This window comes from Zalophus californianus, chromosome 9 (genome assembly GCF_009762305.2).
Source record: "Zalophus californianus isolate mZalCal1 chromosome 9, mZalCal1.pri.v2, whole genome shotgun sequence".
Taxonomy (NCBI): Eukaryota; Metazoa; Chordata; class Mammalia; order Carnivora; family Otariidae; genus Zalophus; species Zalophus californianus.
The window spans coordinates 78,958,931-78,973,083 of NC_045603.1; the positions used below are offsets into that span (position 1 = coordinate 78,958,931).

Consider the following 14,153-nt stretch of genomic DNA (forward strand, 5'->3'; position numbering starts at 1 on the left):
TTTGTGGTTAAGTCTGCATTCACAAGAGTCTTTGAGTTCAGTAGAGCCCAACCGCCAAACCCACACCGAAATATTTTGTAGATAACAGAAGAGCCATTGCCGGGTTATACTTGTATGTACACAGACAAGCTCTGTGGCGGAGTGGTGAGGACCCTGAAGTGGGGCTTGGGATGTGAGGACTTTGCAGTAAGAGCTCCAGCAAGCCATTCAGCTGCATCTCAGAGAAACAATGTTTTTAGAAACTTCCATGAAAACCATTCATTCTGCTTCTTAGTAAATGAATATAATTAAGCACCTAATGGGTACCGTGACTGAGTTAAATACTGTTGAGCAGGGTTAGCATTTATTATTAGGGTGATGGTTGCTCTTATTCCCCATGTTAAATGCTTATAAGACCGGGAGCAATTATGCCAAGATGTTAAGTGGAGTTAATTCTGTGGGGTGGGACTCTGAGTGAATGTTATTTTCTCCTTGTACATTTTTTTTTAAACATCACAAATATGATTTTTTTATTTGTCACCATTAAATGTCTGACTTGTAAACAGATTCTTGGACTGGTGGCTCATATCCATCAGCTCGTTCAACTTTAGCATTGGTCTCATCCCCAGTAGCTTTTCCAGAACTACTACCTTCACCATGAAGCTCCATGAGCTTTCCCAATTCAAACTTGGGCTTCTTCAGCATTTTTACTTTTCTAACGAAGACATCATGAAGTGGATAAATAGACTGACAAGCCTTTTCTATATCTTTTCCGATGCTGTCTGGAATCAATTTATTGACCACTTCTTTCAAGTCATTTGTTTGCATCTCATGGGTCATGATTTCCATCATCTTTTTCCAAATTTGACGGACTTGTTGGTGCTGAGCATAAGAAGTCTTCTGAATCTGATTATTGCATTTTTTAGTAAAACCAACACAAAATAGATGAAGCAAATAACCATCGGTAGTCTTGACACCAACATGAGCTTCGATCATGGTCTGCCATTTTTTGACCATGGAGCACATTTTGTCATGGGTAAGATCCATGCCATGGAAATTAGTCAGGCAGTTTTTGCCCTGAACATCCTCAGTAATTAGCTTGAATTTTCTAAATGCAACTTCATCATTCTGCAAATCAGCAAGGCTCACTTCAAAAACCCGACCCTTGAGGCCATCAGATGCGATTTTGGTTCCTTGAGTTCTTGTGACTAATGTTTTTCCATATATTGAACATAGCTGGTGCTTTCACATCATACCAATCTTTCTTAGAAAATGGATCAACCACTTTCTTCTTGGCTCCCTTTTTGCCGTCTTTCATAAGGCGCTTGTTCTTACCGACTGCCACGGTGCTGCTCAGGGAGCCAAAAGGCTCTCCTTGTACATTTCTATGCTTTAGACATTCCCATAAATAATTTTGAATGCTTACTGTATGAATGAATGAACGAACAAACCCAGGTAGGTCTACTTAAAAATAGGCCTAGCTTCTGCTTTCAAAATGCTTCTATTCCTAAAGACATAGGATGGATAACAACGTTCCCAAGCATCTGTTTCTATGGGCTTTTTGTGTTTGTTTGCCTTCTACTTTCTTTTCTTTTTTAGGGTGTTAGAAGAATAAAAAACAAGAGGCAACGTACACATTTGGGGTAGCTCAAAAAAGGTTGAAAAGTTGTGAAGAGAAAAGAAAGCCAGATTATAATCATTTAGTTTTAATAAATGGCTTCCTTTAAGGAACTTGGAAGGCTGCAAATGGGCAACAGAGGCTTCTGGCCTGTCAAATTCACAGGTAAAAAGGAATATACTACATAAGTCAACATTCACCAGAATGTAAGTTCTATCAAGCAGGGACTCCATTTGTCCCCACTCAATCTCCTGTGCCTGGAATAGCATCTAGTGCACAGAGCCTACTCAATTAATAATATTTAAGTTATGACAGAATGCATTTCCTTTGAAATCTAAAGAGAGGTGGAAATAGCTTTCAAATTGTAAGGTTTAGATAAGGTGAATAGAACGTATTTCTTACTATGAACACTTTGCTACATTATCGAGGGTATCAATGTAAACAATAAGGATTTCTGACCCCTAGAGCTTTATAAGAAAAGAGACTAAGATATTACTGTTCAAGATAGTGGCCGTAAGGTTAGAAAGTCCTATGTACAAACCAAAGAGACTTCTGTATTCCTGTCCTTGCTCTTATTTTAGTTTAAAAGTGGTGCTAGGGCTATCTTGGCTATTGCCCAAATACTGGGGTGATGACTGGTTCATTGCAAATTGGTTCTTCTCTCAACCCATATTTTGCAAAGGGCCCCAAGTTAAATCTTTACCTTAATGAACCTGACAGAATTATTTCAACTCCAACAAGCTATACAGGATCATGTAAGGCTTTACGATTTCTTTAGTCAGTAGAATGTGGTCAGTTATACATAAATTTAAAACCATACAAGACTAAGCTGTCAGAAATGTGATTGAAAGTTTTAAAATAAAGGTACCTGGTTACATGGTTTCCTAGACCATGGGACACATGAGGACATTCTACAGTGTTCCTCTTAAAAGGTCTTGCCTGAGCAGTTCAAGTTTGTGAGGACCATATACAATGGACATGAGGCCTGCTGTTATGTCTTTAATAAGTCCCCAGGACCCACTTTGAAGTGATGACTCACAGAGACTATTTTGTCAGGCCAACTAGGCCATAAAAATATTAAGTGTGGTTTTAAGTGGTAAAGGTTTTTATTATCCTGCTCACTTCCTGTCATGAAATATTGCACTAAATTGTACTTTAAAGGGATTAATGACCTGCATGCTATGTTTCACAAGAAATTCATTATTGTAAATATTCTAGAAGCATTGATATTAACACTAGGGTTAGTAAAAAAAAAAATTGGAGGTGCTCAAAAATATTCACTGATCCAAATTGGGACACATAAAACGTAACAGCATGATAATGTTGAGGCGAAATTCATTTGAATTTGTTTTTATCCAGAAATTATCAGAAATCACCCTGTCATCACGGAATTGTTGAGGCTAACATCAGAAAAGGACAAATTCCTTACTTAGGACTTCTTACAGCTCAGCAAGGCAAGGTACTTCATTCCAGGTGGTTGCAACCCAAGGTAACCCCCTCTTTTAGGCCACTTAGCTGACAAAACTGATCAAACCCCGTCTCAATGCCATTGTCTTTTAAAAATCCAGCAAGAAAAACAAATCTCTTCCTATCTTCCGTACATTTGTGCTAACTGGGAAATCTCCCTGACGATTAATCTACGTTTGTTCTTGGCTGAATTCAGTCCATTTCATTCAGGTCACAATATCTTCCAAGTAGGGCTCAGGGGCCATGTCACATCCAATGGCAACAACAAACTGAAATCATTTTGGTGCCTGCCTAATTCCTTCCTTAGATTCGATACTTGTCTCTCATGTTTTCCCTTGCTAGCTCAGCTTCCTTTTCTAGAAAGTAAGAATTATACTATGGATTGCTTGGGCTACCTAAGATAAATAATGTTGTACAGCAATCTGTCAACAGCCTAGTCTTTTGAAAACAGCTAAACAGGTCAGCGTGTATTGCCATTCTTGAGCCCTAACTTTGGCACCATTTCAAACTCAACATTTCTATTTGTATCTCAACTGCTGGTTGGCTGAAACATGTTCATTTGATTGGGGAGGTTTGGAAAAAAGACCTGGTATCTGTTAAGTTCATATTGTATTATTCTGACTTTTTGTAGAAAAGACGTGTAATAGTACTTCCAGAAGAGGGCAATGTTCCTGAGGTTAACTTTGCTAATAAATTTTCCAAACACCAAAAATTCACACCAACTCCAGATTATTTATTCAAAAGCACTCTCATGCTGAAGTCTGAAAAGTGATGACTTTAGGAAAACACTGGATTTGTTCAGATTCCCCTTATAAATATTACTGTAATTTTCCCTTTCTCAAGAAATCTGAAACTGTTCTATCTGTTTGACATAACTCTTCTCTGGGGCCTAAAGTTTCTGGGAAATGTCTTTGGGCTATGCCAGACTCTTGGTTTAATTATGCTGACAATTCACAAACGTTTGAGACTGGTTTGCCCCTTGAGACTGAAATATTGATGTTATTTTAGATGGGTGCCTGGCTACAAAGATTGCCATTTCATCTGCAAAGAGAAGGACTTAGGAAAACATGCCTGATTGTTCTTCCCTCTCTCAAACGACCAAGTCAAGCCGACTCCTAAAGCTTTGGGTCATAAATTGCTCTGTTGACCGCCCCACAAATTTGAAATGTGTGACCCTGAGCCCTCACAGGAACCTGGAGTAGAGAGCTACGCTTTCTCCCCACTGAAAACTGTAAGATTATATCAGGGACTTTTCCTAGAAAGGAACTGTTCAAACTTGAGTGAAAAAAAAAATTAACTAATTAATTCAAATAAGTCAATAAATCCCTCTCTTCCTAGAAAGATTCCTTAATTCTGCTCCAAAGAATTGTAGCCCTAAACAGTCTATGGAAACCATTTCAAGAGGTCTTCCTCAGCAAATTCTGATGAGTTTTTGGTGGCAAGTGCCCTGTGTCTCTAAGTTCACAGCCTGTAACAAGCAGGCACATTGTAATAAAAGTGACCTGCCAGTAGCCCTAGCACATGCCAAGGAGAATTTTGCCTGAAAGATCTCAAAAAAGCAAAGCCAGCTTCCATTAACCTTTCCAACCCTATAAAATTATCACCTGGGTGGACATCTATTTATTTATTTGCTTTGTTTTGCCTGCCAACAGCCCTTCTCCTTCTTTTGGCTAAGAATGCTCATGCAATGGGCTTGTGATCCTGGTTTGGACAATCAGATTTTTTTCTGCTTGGAATCTGACTCTTGAGTGAAGTGACAACAGAACAGGGGTGGTTGGGGTGCAATCCTCTCAAAACCACCCAGGGGCTCCTGCTACTTAGATGCTTAGAGCTTCCCTAGTCTTGGCCGCTTCTGAGACCTGGCCGCTCAGCTCGTCCTTAGATTTTGCGAGCTTAAATTACCCGTTCTTTGCTACCAAAGAGCCCAAACCAGAACAACTCCTGAAAATAAAGAAATCCTATGAATCCCTATGGGTGAAGGACCACTGGACCATCACACCATAGGCTGCAGGCCAGAAAATAGAAACAAAGCCTTTAAGGGAATATAGTCGATTGTACTGTAATAGTGTTGTTCGATGACAGATGGTAACTACACTTGTGGTGAGCCTAGCATAGCATAGAGAAGGTGCTATTCATCTGAAACTAATGTAACATTGTGTGTCAACTATACTTAAAAAAAAAAAAAAGACTTTAAAAAAAATCTATAAAAGGCATCCAGTTCTAGGTTGGAAGAACAAAGCTACAATCCCTTCTCAAAGATCATCTCAAAACAAGGCAAATAAAAAGCAAACTACTATGTATTTTTGATGAAACTAAAATCACCTATAGTCCTGAATCAAAACAATGATAGTGAATAGGAGAACTGCAAATGACTTAGCGTTGGGGAAACGTTAAACTCAGAACGTGAAATGGTAAGGCAGGGGGCGTGTGGAGGGGAGATAGGGCTTTAAGAAAAAACTCCTGGAAAACTTCAGCATTCAAGGCACCTGTTAGAGATGAGGCCAGTGACTGAAAAGAGAGGGCCTCTCTAAAAGTCTACATAAGGAACACTTAGGCTTTGTTCTTGCTCCCACTACCTACCCTACCAGGGCGCTCTTCCCCTCCTATCCCTGCCATAGAAGGTGCAGGTTGTACTCTGGCAATGTTTTCCCCTGGAGAAACTGATCAGGGAGACTCCAGACAAGAGGTTCAGAGAAGCAGTGGGTAATGTACACAGTAAACAGATGCTGCCTTCAAAGCCTTCCCCCTCCAGTGGAGCTGAGAGGGAAGGAAGTAAGGAAGTATCTGCCAGGGGCACCTGGGTGGCTCAGTCAGGTTAGGCGTCCGCCTTTGGCTCAGGTCATGATCCCAGGGTCCTGGGGTCAAGCCACATGTAGGGCTCCCTGCTCAGTGGGGAGCCTGCTTCTCCCTCTCCCTTTGCCCCTCCTCCTGCTTGTGCTCTCTCTCTCTCTCTCTCTCTCTCTCTCTCTCAAATAAATAAAACCTTAAAAAAAAAGTATCTGGCAGGGTTGCTGTGCAGGAAAAGTACTGATAAGCTTTCTGTGAAGCTATTGGGAGTTAGAGGGAGACTTCATCAGGTGTTCTTAGAAAATTAAACAGATGAAATGATGTCATTATGATAATATTACCTCCAGGTAGAAGGAAAAGTTGTTCAAAAGGAAAATAACCATAGCCTACTACTAGGCTTAGTGGGCAAATATTAACATGGTCATAACAATGGAAAGACTGTTATGTTTGAGCAGAAATTGAGGAGTATATTGAAGGAAGTCAAATAATATATAAAATTGAGAAGCCTTTGAAATTTAAGATAATGCCAAAAAATACATATAAAAGAGTCCAAAATTATTGCTTCTGGGGATCAGGACCGGGTAAGGGTGGAAAAACAAGCAACTACTGTTTTCTATAATAAGCCATTTAACATTATTTGACTTTTCAAAACTACTTGTCGATAACATTTTGAAAAAATTTAATTTTTCAATCCACTAGAATTAATAGTGTCATGGGAAGATTAATAGTGTCATGGGCTCTAATGATTTTTTATGAAATAGCAAGTATAGATTATTAAATTATACCAATAACTACATAAACATGACCATTAGTATCCCACATGTACCCCACAGCTCCTGATTTCCATATTGGTAATATGGTGATGATAAAATTCTTTGAAAACATATTGTACTGACAGATCTTTTTTTTTTTTTTAAGAGAAAGAGAGAGAGCCCACGTGAGCAGGGGGAGGGGCAGAGGGAGAGAAGATCTTAATTAGGTTCCAATGGCCAGCATGGAACCAGTTGGGGGTCTGGATCTCACCACCCTGAGATCATGACCTGAGCCAAAAATAAGAGTCACACATGGGGTGCCTGACTCTTAATTTTAGCTCAGGTCATGATCTCAGGGTGGTGAGATCGAGCCCTGTGGAGCCTGCTTAAGATTCTCTCTCTTCTCTCTCCAGAAGTGCCTGGGTGGCTCAGCTGGTTAAGCATCTGACTTAGGTTCAGGTCATGATCTCAGGGCCCTGGAATGGAGGGCCAGGGGCCCCCTATTTCTCCCTTTGCCCCCACGACCCCACTTGTGCTCTTTCTCTCTCCCAAATAAATAAAATCTTTAAAAAATTCTTTCTCTCCCTTTGCCCTTCCTCGCCCTCTCTCTCTCAATCTCTCTAAAAAAAAAATAAAAGTTGGATGCTTACCCAACTGGGCCACCCAGGCACCCCTAACAGATATTTTTTAAACTTTGAATGCAAATTATTTGAGTAGTGGATTGAGCCTGAAATAATTTTTGAAGTCAAAGCTCTTTTAAAAATCAAAATTAGCATATTTCTGAGCAGAAATCAGTATTGATTACAACATGGGACAAAATGACTTAAATTGTACTTAAATTATCTCCTATAAAATGTCAGTAAAACTATAAAATACATTCAAATAGAACATTTATAAACTAAAATCATCTCCTGTAAAAATTTATTTATATAAATATAAACATTAAGTACACATTATCATTCTAAAATAAAGTACTTTCAAATAAATTCATGTTCAAAAATGAAGTCACTGACATGAAAATGAAAACATGTAATGAACAGTAAAAAGTTAATAAATTGCTATTATTTAATATTCTTCAATGCTGTTTAAAAAAAAAGCAACTTGTCATCTTTAAATCACACATCCATTTTCATGAAAAATTTTCCAGCTTCTGAAAAAAGCTTTTTCTGACTCTAATAGTCTGAAGATTAGAGAGAAGATAATTATGAGCCAGCATCAAATATTTTCCTTTGCTTTTTACATCTTCAAATACTCTCTCCCATTTAATAATTCTAAGATCTTTTTTGAACTTTTTTTTGTAAAAACTGTTTTATTGATACCAACCTATAGCTTTTGTTTCAAAGAATGAATTTATGGCTTGTTTCATCTTCTTTGTTTCATCATGTTTAGAAATCAGTACTCCTGTGTTCATATTCCACTGCCTTGAAAAACCTTTCAACAAGAATGAGAAATATTCTTGCAACAGAACTTTTCAACACAATATAGTTGCTTCTTGCGTCTTCCACAAAAAGATCTGTCTAGACTTGTAGACTGTGCATCAGATTGTCTTTTCCTTTCAGTTGAAAAAGTGAGTCATTGCTCCTGATCCTGAGACAGAATTGATTCAGATTTCAACTATTTTAAATAATAACATACTACACCAAGTAAAATGTGATAATTTGGTACTTTAAAATAGTACAGTACAACAGACTACCAAATACTGAAAACTGATATGTAATCCCTAACAGAAAGTTCAAAGAATTCTATACATTGGTTTTCGGTTTATCAAAACAATATTTGAACCATTCATCTTCATTCATAATACAGTAATTTTCAACAGCTAATTTATATATGTCAGTTTGTATCAGAAACAAATATCTGATATAATTAGAAATTCTCAGAATATACAAATTGGAGAAAGAAATATATGTTTAATATCTGATCATAGAGAAAGCAGTAATTCAAAATTCTTGTAACCATAGTGGGAGTGCAGAGAGGTGATTTTGCCAGCGATCACGCAATACTAATTTGCTAACACCTCGTGAAAAGCCTTCATCTAAGAGAGTCTGAGATCTACTTCCTGGAAATCACCAGGTAGGTGTTGAGGTCACACAACAGAAAGAAATTAGCTTAAAAACCAGTGATGGTGGCAAACAGGCACATGAAAAGATGCTCAACACCACTAATCATCAGAGAAATTCAATTCAAAGCCACAGTGAGATGTCACCTGTCAGAATGGCTAAAATAAAATTTAAAAAAAAAATTACAAGTGTTGGCAAGGATGTAGAGAAAAAGGAAGCCTCCTGTTGGTGGGAATGCAAACTGGTGCAGCCACTGTGGAAAACAGTGTGGAGACTCCTCAAAAAGTTAAAAATGGAATTACCACATGATCCAGTAATTCCACTACTGGGTATTTACCCAAAGAAAACAAAAACACTAATTTGAAAAGGTATGTGCACCCTTATATTTACTGCAGCATTATTTACAATAACCAAGATATGGAAGAAACCCAAGGGTCCATCCATAGATGAAAGGATAAAAAAGACGTAGTATATATAAAGAATGGAATATTACTCAGCCATAAAAAGGAATGAAATCTTGCTATTTGCAGCAACATGGATGGACCTAGAAGGTATTATATTTATGCTAAATGAAATAACTCAGAGGAAGATAAATATATCATTTCACTTATATGTGGAATCTAAAAAATAAAGCAAATTCATAAATAAGCAGAAACAGACCCATAAATACAGAGAACTTGATGGTTGCTAGAGGGAATGGGGTGGTGGATGGGAGACATGAATGAAAGGGTGGGAGATACAGGCTTCCAGTTATGGAATGAATAAGTCATGGGGATGAAAGGCACAGCACAGGGAATATAATTAATGGTACTGTAATAGCATTTTATGGTGATAGATGGTAGCTACACTTGCGCTGAGCCAGGCATAATGTACAGACTTGCTGAATCACTATGTTGTACACCTCAGACTAAAGTAACATCGTGTCAACTACACTTCAATGTAAAAAAAAAAAAAAAAAAAAAAAACACTGATGGTTTCCATGAGAAACTGGAAGGATCCTCCCCTAGAGCCTTCAGAGAGAACATGACCCCACCATCTCCTGATTTTGGACTTCTAGCCTCCAAAACCATGAGAGAATACGTTTCTGTTGTTTTAAACCTCCACCCTCAAAAACAAACAAACAAACAAAAATCAGTGATGGTTTCTAGTCTCTTCTTAGTCTCTAAACTCAGTTCCCTCAATTTCCTATGTGTTAATTAGTGGAGAAGTTGCCAATTTATTGTCAACCTTTATGTCACACAGAGATAAAATATATGAAGCTCTGAGTAGGCTGGTATACAAATGATCTGAGTTGACAATTCTCTAGTAGATTTTAGAACTCACTGTAAAAGTCTACCCTTCAAGCAACCTTTGTTAACTAAATGCCACCAAAGTCCATCATTAGACATTTTCTGCTGGAGTTAAGCAGTGTCCTCTGCACTCAGTACTCTCTCTACCCTGAAGCCCCTGGGAAGGAAGAAACATTCCACCACTGTTACCTTAGTATGGACTTGTGTTTCAAATGATGGCAGGACAGAGACAGCACACAGAACTGCACTCTGTGTGAGAGGAACAATGCAGAAAGGTGGAGAAAAAGAGACCAAAGATCTGGCTTTCAGGTTTTTTTCCCGGGCCCAGCTTTATCTCCAACTTCCTACTTCCGTGCTGCTCTCTACATTAAATCCCAGCCCTATTTATTCTAGGTTAATCTCCACTCTGGTTATATTTGGAAGGGTTAACTGCCCACTCCTAACTCTGAACCAACAAAACCCTGCAGTTAATGATCACAGATCACAACAGGAAAAAGAAACCATTCTGAATACTAGAACTGATAAGGCTGAGTACAGAAGGAAAGCACCACAAAATGAACGAATGTGCAGAGCGGTGAGTTCAGGGTTCGATAACGACACACTTGAAGTCCGGAGGTTAAAAATACTTGTCATGGATGTGCCCTGGCTTCCAGTCTGTCTCAGTGCTTCCTGTTTTATACATGTAGGCTTTGGAGCACCACAGTTGGACCTCTCGAAGAGGTACAGAAAGTAGAAGATACGCCCTTTTAACCCTCTCCCAATTAAACACCCCATCCAGCCTAAGGAGCTGTACCACTGCACAGAGTTCACTTCTAGGGACTGGCCTGAAAGACAAAACGGAGCCTCACAAATCAGTCCTGATTTCCATAAGGTCAAAAGGGTGGCAAAAATTTGCAACAACATGGATGGATCCAGAGGATATAATGCTAAGTGAAATAAGTCAGCCAAAGAAAAGACAAGTACCATATGATTTCACTCATATGTAGAATTTAAGAAAACAAATGAACAACAACATAAATGAGACAAAAAACAGACTCCTACATACAGAAAACAAACTTGTGGTTGCCAGAGGGGGGTGGGTGGGGGATGGCTGAAATAGGTGATGGGGATTATTACGGAGTGTACTCGTCCTGATGAGCACTGAGTAATGTATAGAATTGTTGAATCATATTGTACACCAGAAACTAACATCGTATGTTAATATGCTTCATTTAAAAAATGAATTTTTAAAAGGGTGGCAAAAAATTATTCATTTTTGAAAAGGTAATTTTGCACAACAGACAAATCCATGAGAAACATTTCCATCTATGTATTCTGTGCAGCGCTGTGCATAAATCTCTCTGGGTCTCCTCAAGTTTGTTGTCCATTATACATACAGAGTTACATAACTTGAGTCTGAAATAAACATTGCTCAATGAGATATTTCATTCTGTTTCATCATGTGGTTTCAATTCTAGAAATAATCATCAGAGCATTTTACTAGAATCATCCGAAGGGGATATGTGAATAAAAGGTGTGGGAGGAAGACCTTGGCAAGGTGAAATATCAAGGAAGACCTTTAACCAGGGGGTTGGTCAGAAAGTACTCAGGGAAACTGCAGACCCCTGAAGATGTAGGGTAATCTTATCTAAAGCTGGGTCAATTTCAGGGTCAAAGAATTATCCTGGATTTTAAATCTCTGGGAGGAAAGAGAATCCAAACACAAAGTATTAGGCAAGCGCTCAGTTATCCAGTGGGCACCAGTGGGTAAATGTCACCATATACCAAAGAGTCTCTTTAGACTCCATGGGTGAGGGAGGTGGGAACACTGAATTACCCACATTCCCTTTCAGAGTAAAGACATCAGAGTTGTCAGAGTTATAGGAGGAAGACCTTGAGTTCCCCATATCAAATGTGGGGCATAGAGCCTAACCTCAATTACAGTCCCAGCAACATGGTTGTAATTCACACAGTGAGGCCCCCCACTGAATGACAGAAAATGAGTTTCCACCAGTTCTGATTTCCTTCCTTCCTTCCTCCCTTCCTTCTTTCCTTCCTTCCTTCCTCCCTCCCTCCCTCCCTCCCTCCCTCCCTCCCTCCCTCCCTCCCTCCCTCCTTCCTTCCTTCCTTCCTTCCTTCCTTCCTTCCTTCCTTCCTTCCTTCCTTCCTTCCTTCCTTCCTTCCTTCCTTCCTGTTGTTGTCACTAATCAGGCTTCTTACTTTAAGAATAATCAAAGCAAAATGAAAACTGGGTGGTCATAAGACATTTGAACTGCTTGCTCCTAGTTCTCTACCAGTGTCTTTTTGACAGCTTTCAAGGCTGTGGCCCAAATGTTGCATTTCATCAACATCACTCCTTCCAGACCCAGGCTCTGAATTTACAAACCAGGCAGAAGTGTTTCTTCGTCTGGGGATTCTCAGGATGCCAGGCTTGGCCAAATGGGAGCAGCTTTCCTTCTCAACCACAGTCTTGTGGCCCACCTTGGAGGCTGAAATAAACTTACTGTACTCAGCCTCCCAACCTCACCCAAGGCCCACTAATAACATCTGCTTTATAGCCGACGTTCCTGCAACCTGCTCTCTCCTTGGTTCTCCTGCCCTCTCGGAGAGGATGTACTCTACTATGCGGCAGGTCTGGTGGAAAGTTGACAGTCTCCAAGCCAAGAGCAAAGCCAGCCAGCACTGGATAAATGACTTGAAGTGCTTTCTCAAGGGACCCTTTCCAGGTACAGGAGCCCTTCTTAACCAGATTTGGCCTGAGCTGGCAGACAGCCTTGCTCGGGAGTACATTAAAAAACCAAAATACAGACACCGTTTGGAAAGCATAGAAAGCTTGACTCTAACATCTTATGTATTAAAACATTGTTACATGAAAATGACCGCAAAGCTCCAAATTCATACTTTCCTACCTTGTAAGACCAGTTGCCACCAGGAATAAACCCGTGAAAGTGTGAGGCTGACTGTGGAGCCTCAAGAAGCCTGGGGACAAGGTTGGAGCCACATGCCAAGCAGGATCAATGCCCTGGCCCTTGAGGGTAGCCCAGCCTGAAGCGAAGTGGGTGAGCTGGTGCCCTCATCCCACCACCCGGGTCTGGGGGCAAACACCCAGCCTGAGGCAGGCTGCAACTGATAGTCTCTTCCGAGGCCCCCTTTCATCTACCTCATAAAGCCCCAGACAAATTGGCACAGCTCACAGTTTTTAATGAAGCATGGGCTCCTAGCTGGAGCCAAAGGGGCATTACAAACTCAGAATGAGGTTCTTTCATACCCTCTGAGATGGTGATATAGAAGGCCAGACTTCTGGAATAACTTTGTGCTGAAGAACTCAATACTCATCATATAACTCATTTCATTTTTCCTTGTCAAATCTCCATGACACCCAGAATGAATCATTTCCTCTTTGTTTTGAAGCATATCTAAAGCAGGGCCTTGACTATTTGAGGTAACCAGCCAACCCTGGGGCTACAATACAAATCTCCTGAGTAGCGACTATATGAGGACATTTATAGAAAGCTTACAACAGGCTGAGCTATGCTAAGGTTTACATGCATTGCCTCATTCACTCATGACAATACCCTCTGGGAAACCCACCATTTTCCCCCTTTTTTAGAGATGAGGAACCCCAAGTTCAAAGAATTTAAGGTCATATATTTAGTCTCATTTTGTCCCTCCTTAGTAAACATAAAGCCTTGGACATTCATTCAAATGTGAATGAATAAGGTGTGATGTGCTGGGCTGGACACTTGGAAGAAGAATTATTTTGAAGTCAGTTGAACCTTGTTTAAATCTTGACTCTACTAATTCTTAGCTGTGTGATCCTGAGAAATCAGAGTTTCTTCATTTATAAAATGGAGCTATCTATAGACCAGGGCCTCTGCACTGAAAAATAAAAACGGTGGAATACAACCTTTTAATGGTGCCACCTAGAATTGTGTAATTTGATGTTCCTGTTACGACTTCAGCAATTCCACATTGTTTGTAAATTGTTTGCCTTTTTTCTTCCAGTGAGAGCATGGCACTATGAAAAGATGTGCTTTGGAGTTGATTATTCTCTGGTTTGAGTCACAGTTCTTCCACAACCTGGCTGTGTGACCTTGAGCAAGTCATGACCCCCTGAGTCCTCATTCCCCAAACATGTTGGGAATTGGGAATAAAAACATTCTTCTGAATAACTGTTACAAAGATTTTGTTGTGTGGAGTGGAGTACCAAAGCAAAATCTAA

At 39.7% G+C, this 14,153-nt stretch overlaps 1 pseudogene; it reads right to left on the reverse strand.

Moving 5' to 3' along the window:
* Positions 1-522: 522 nt before the first annotated feature.
* Positions 523-6,234, reverse strand: LOC113922304 (annotated as a pseudogene).
* Between the last annotated feature and the right edge of the window lie 7,919 nt (positions 6,235-14,153).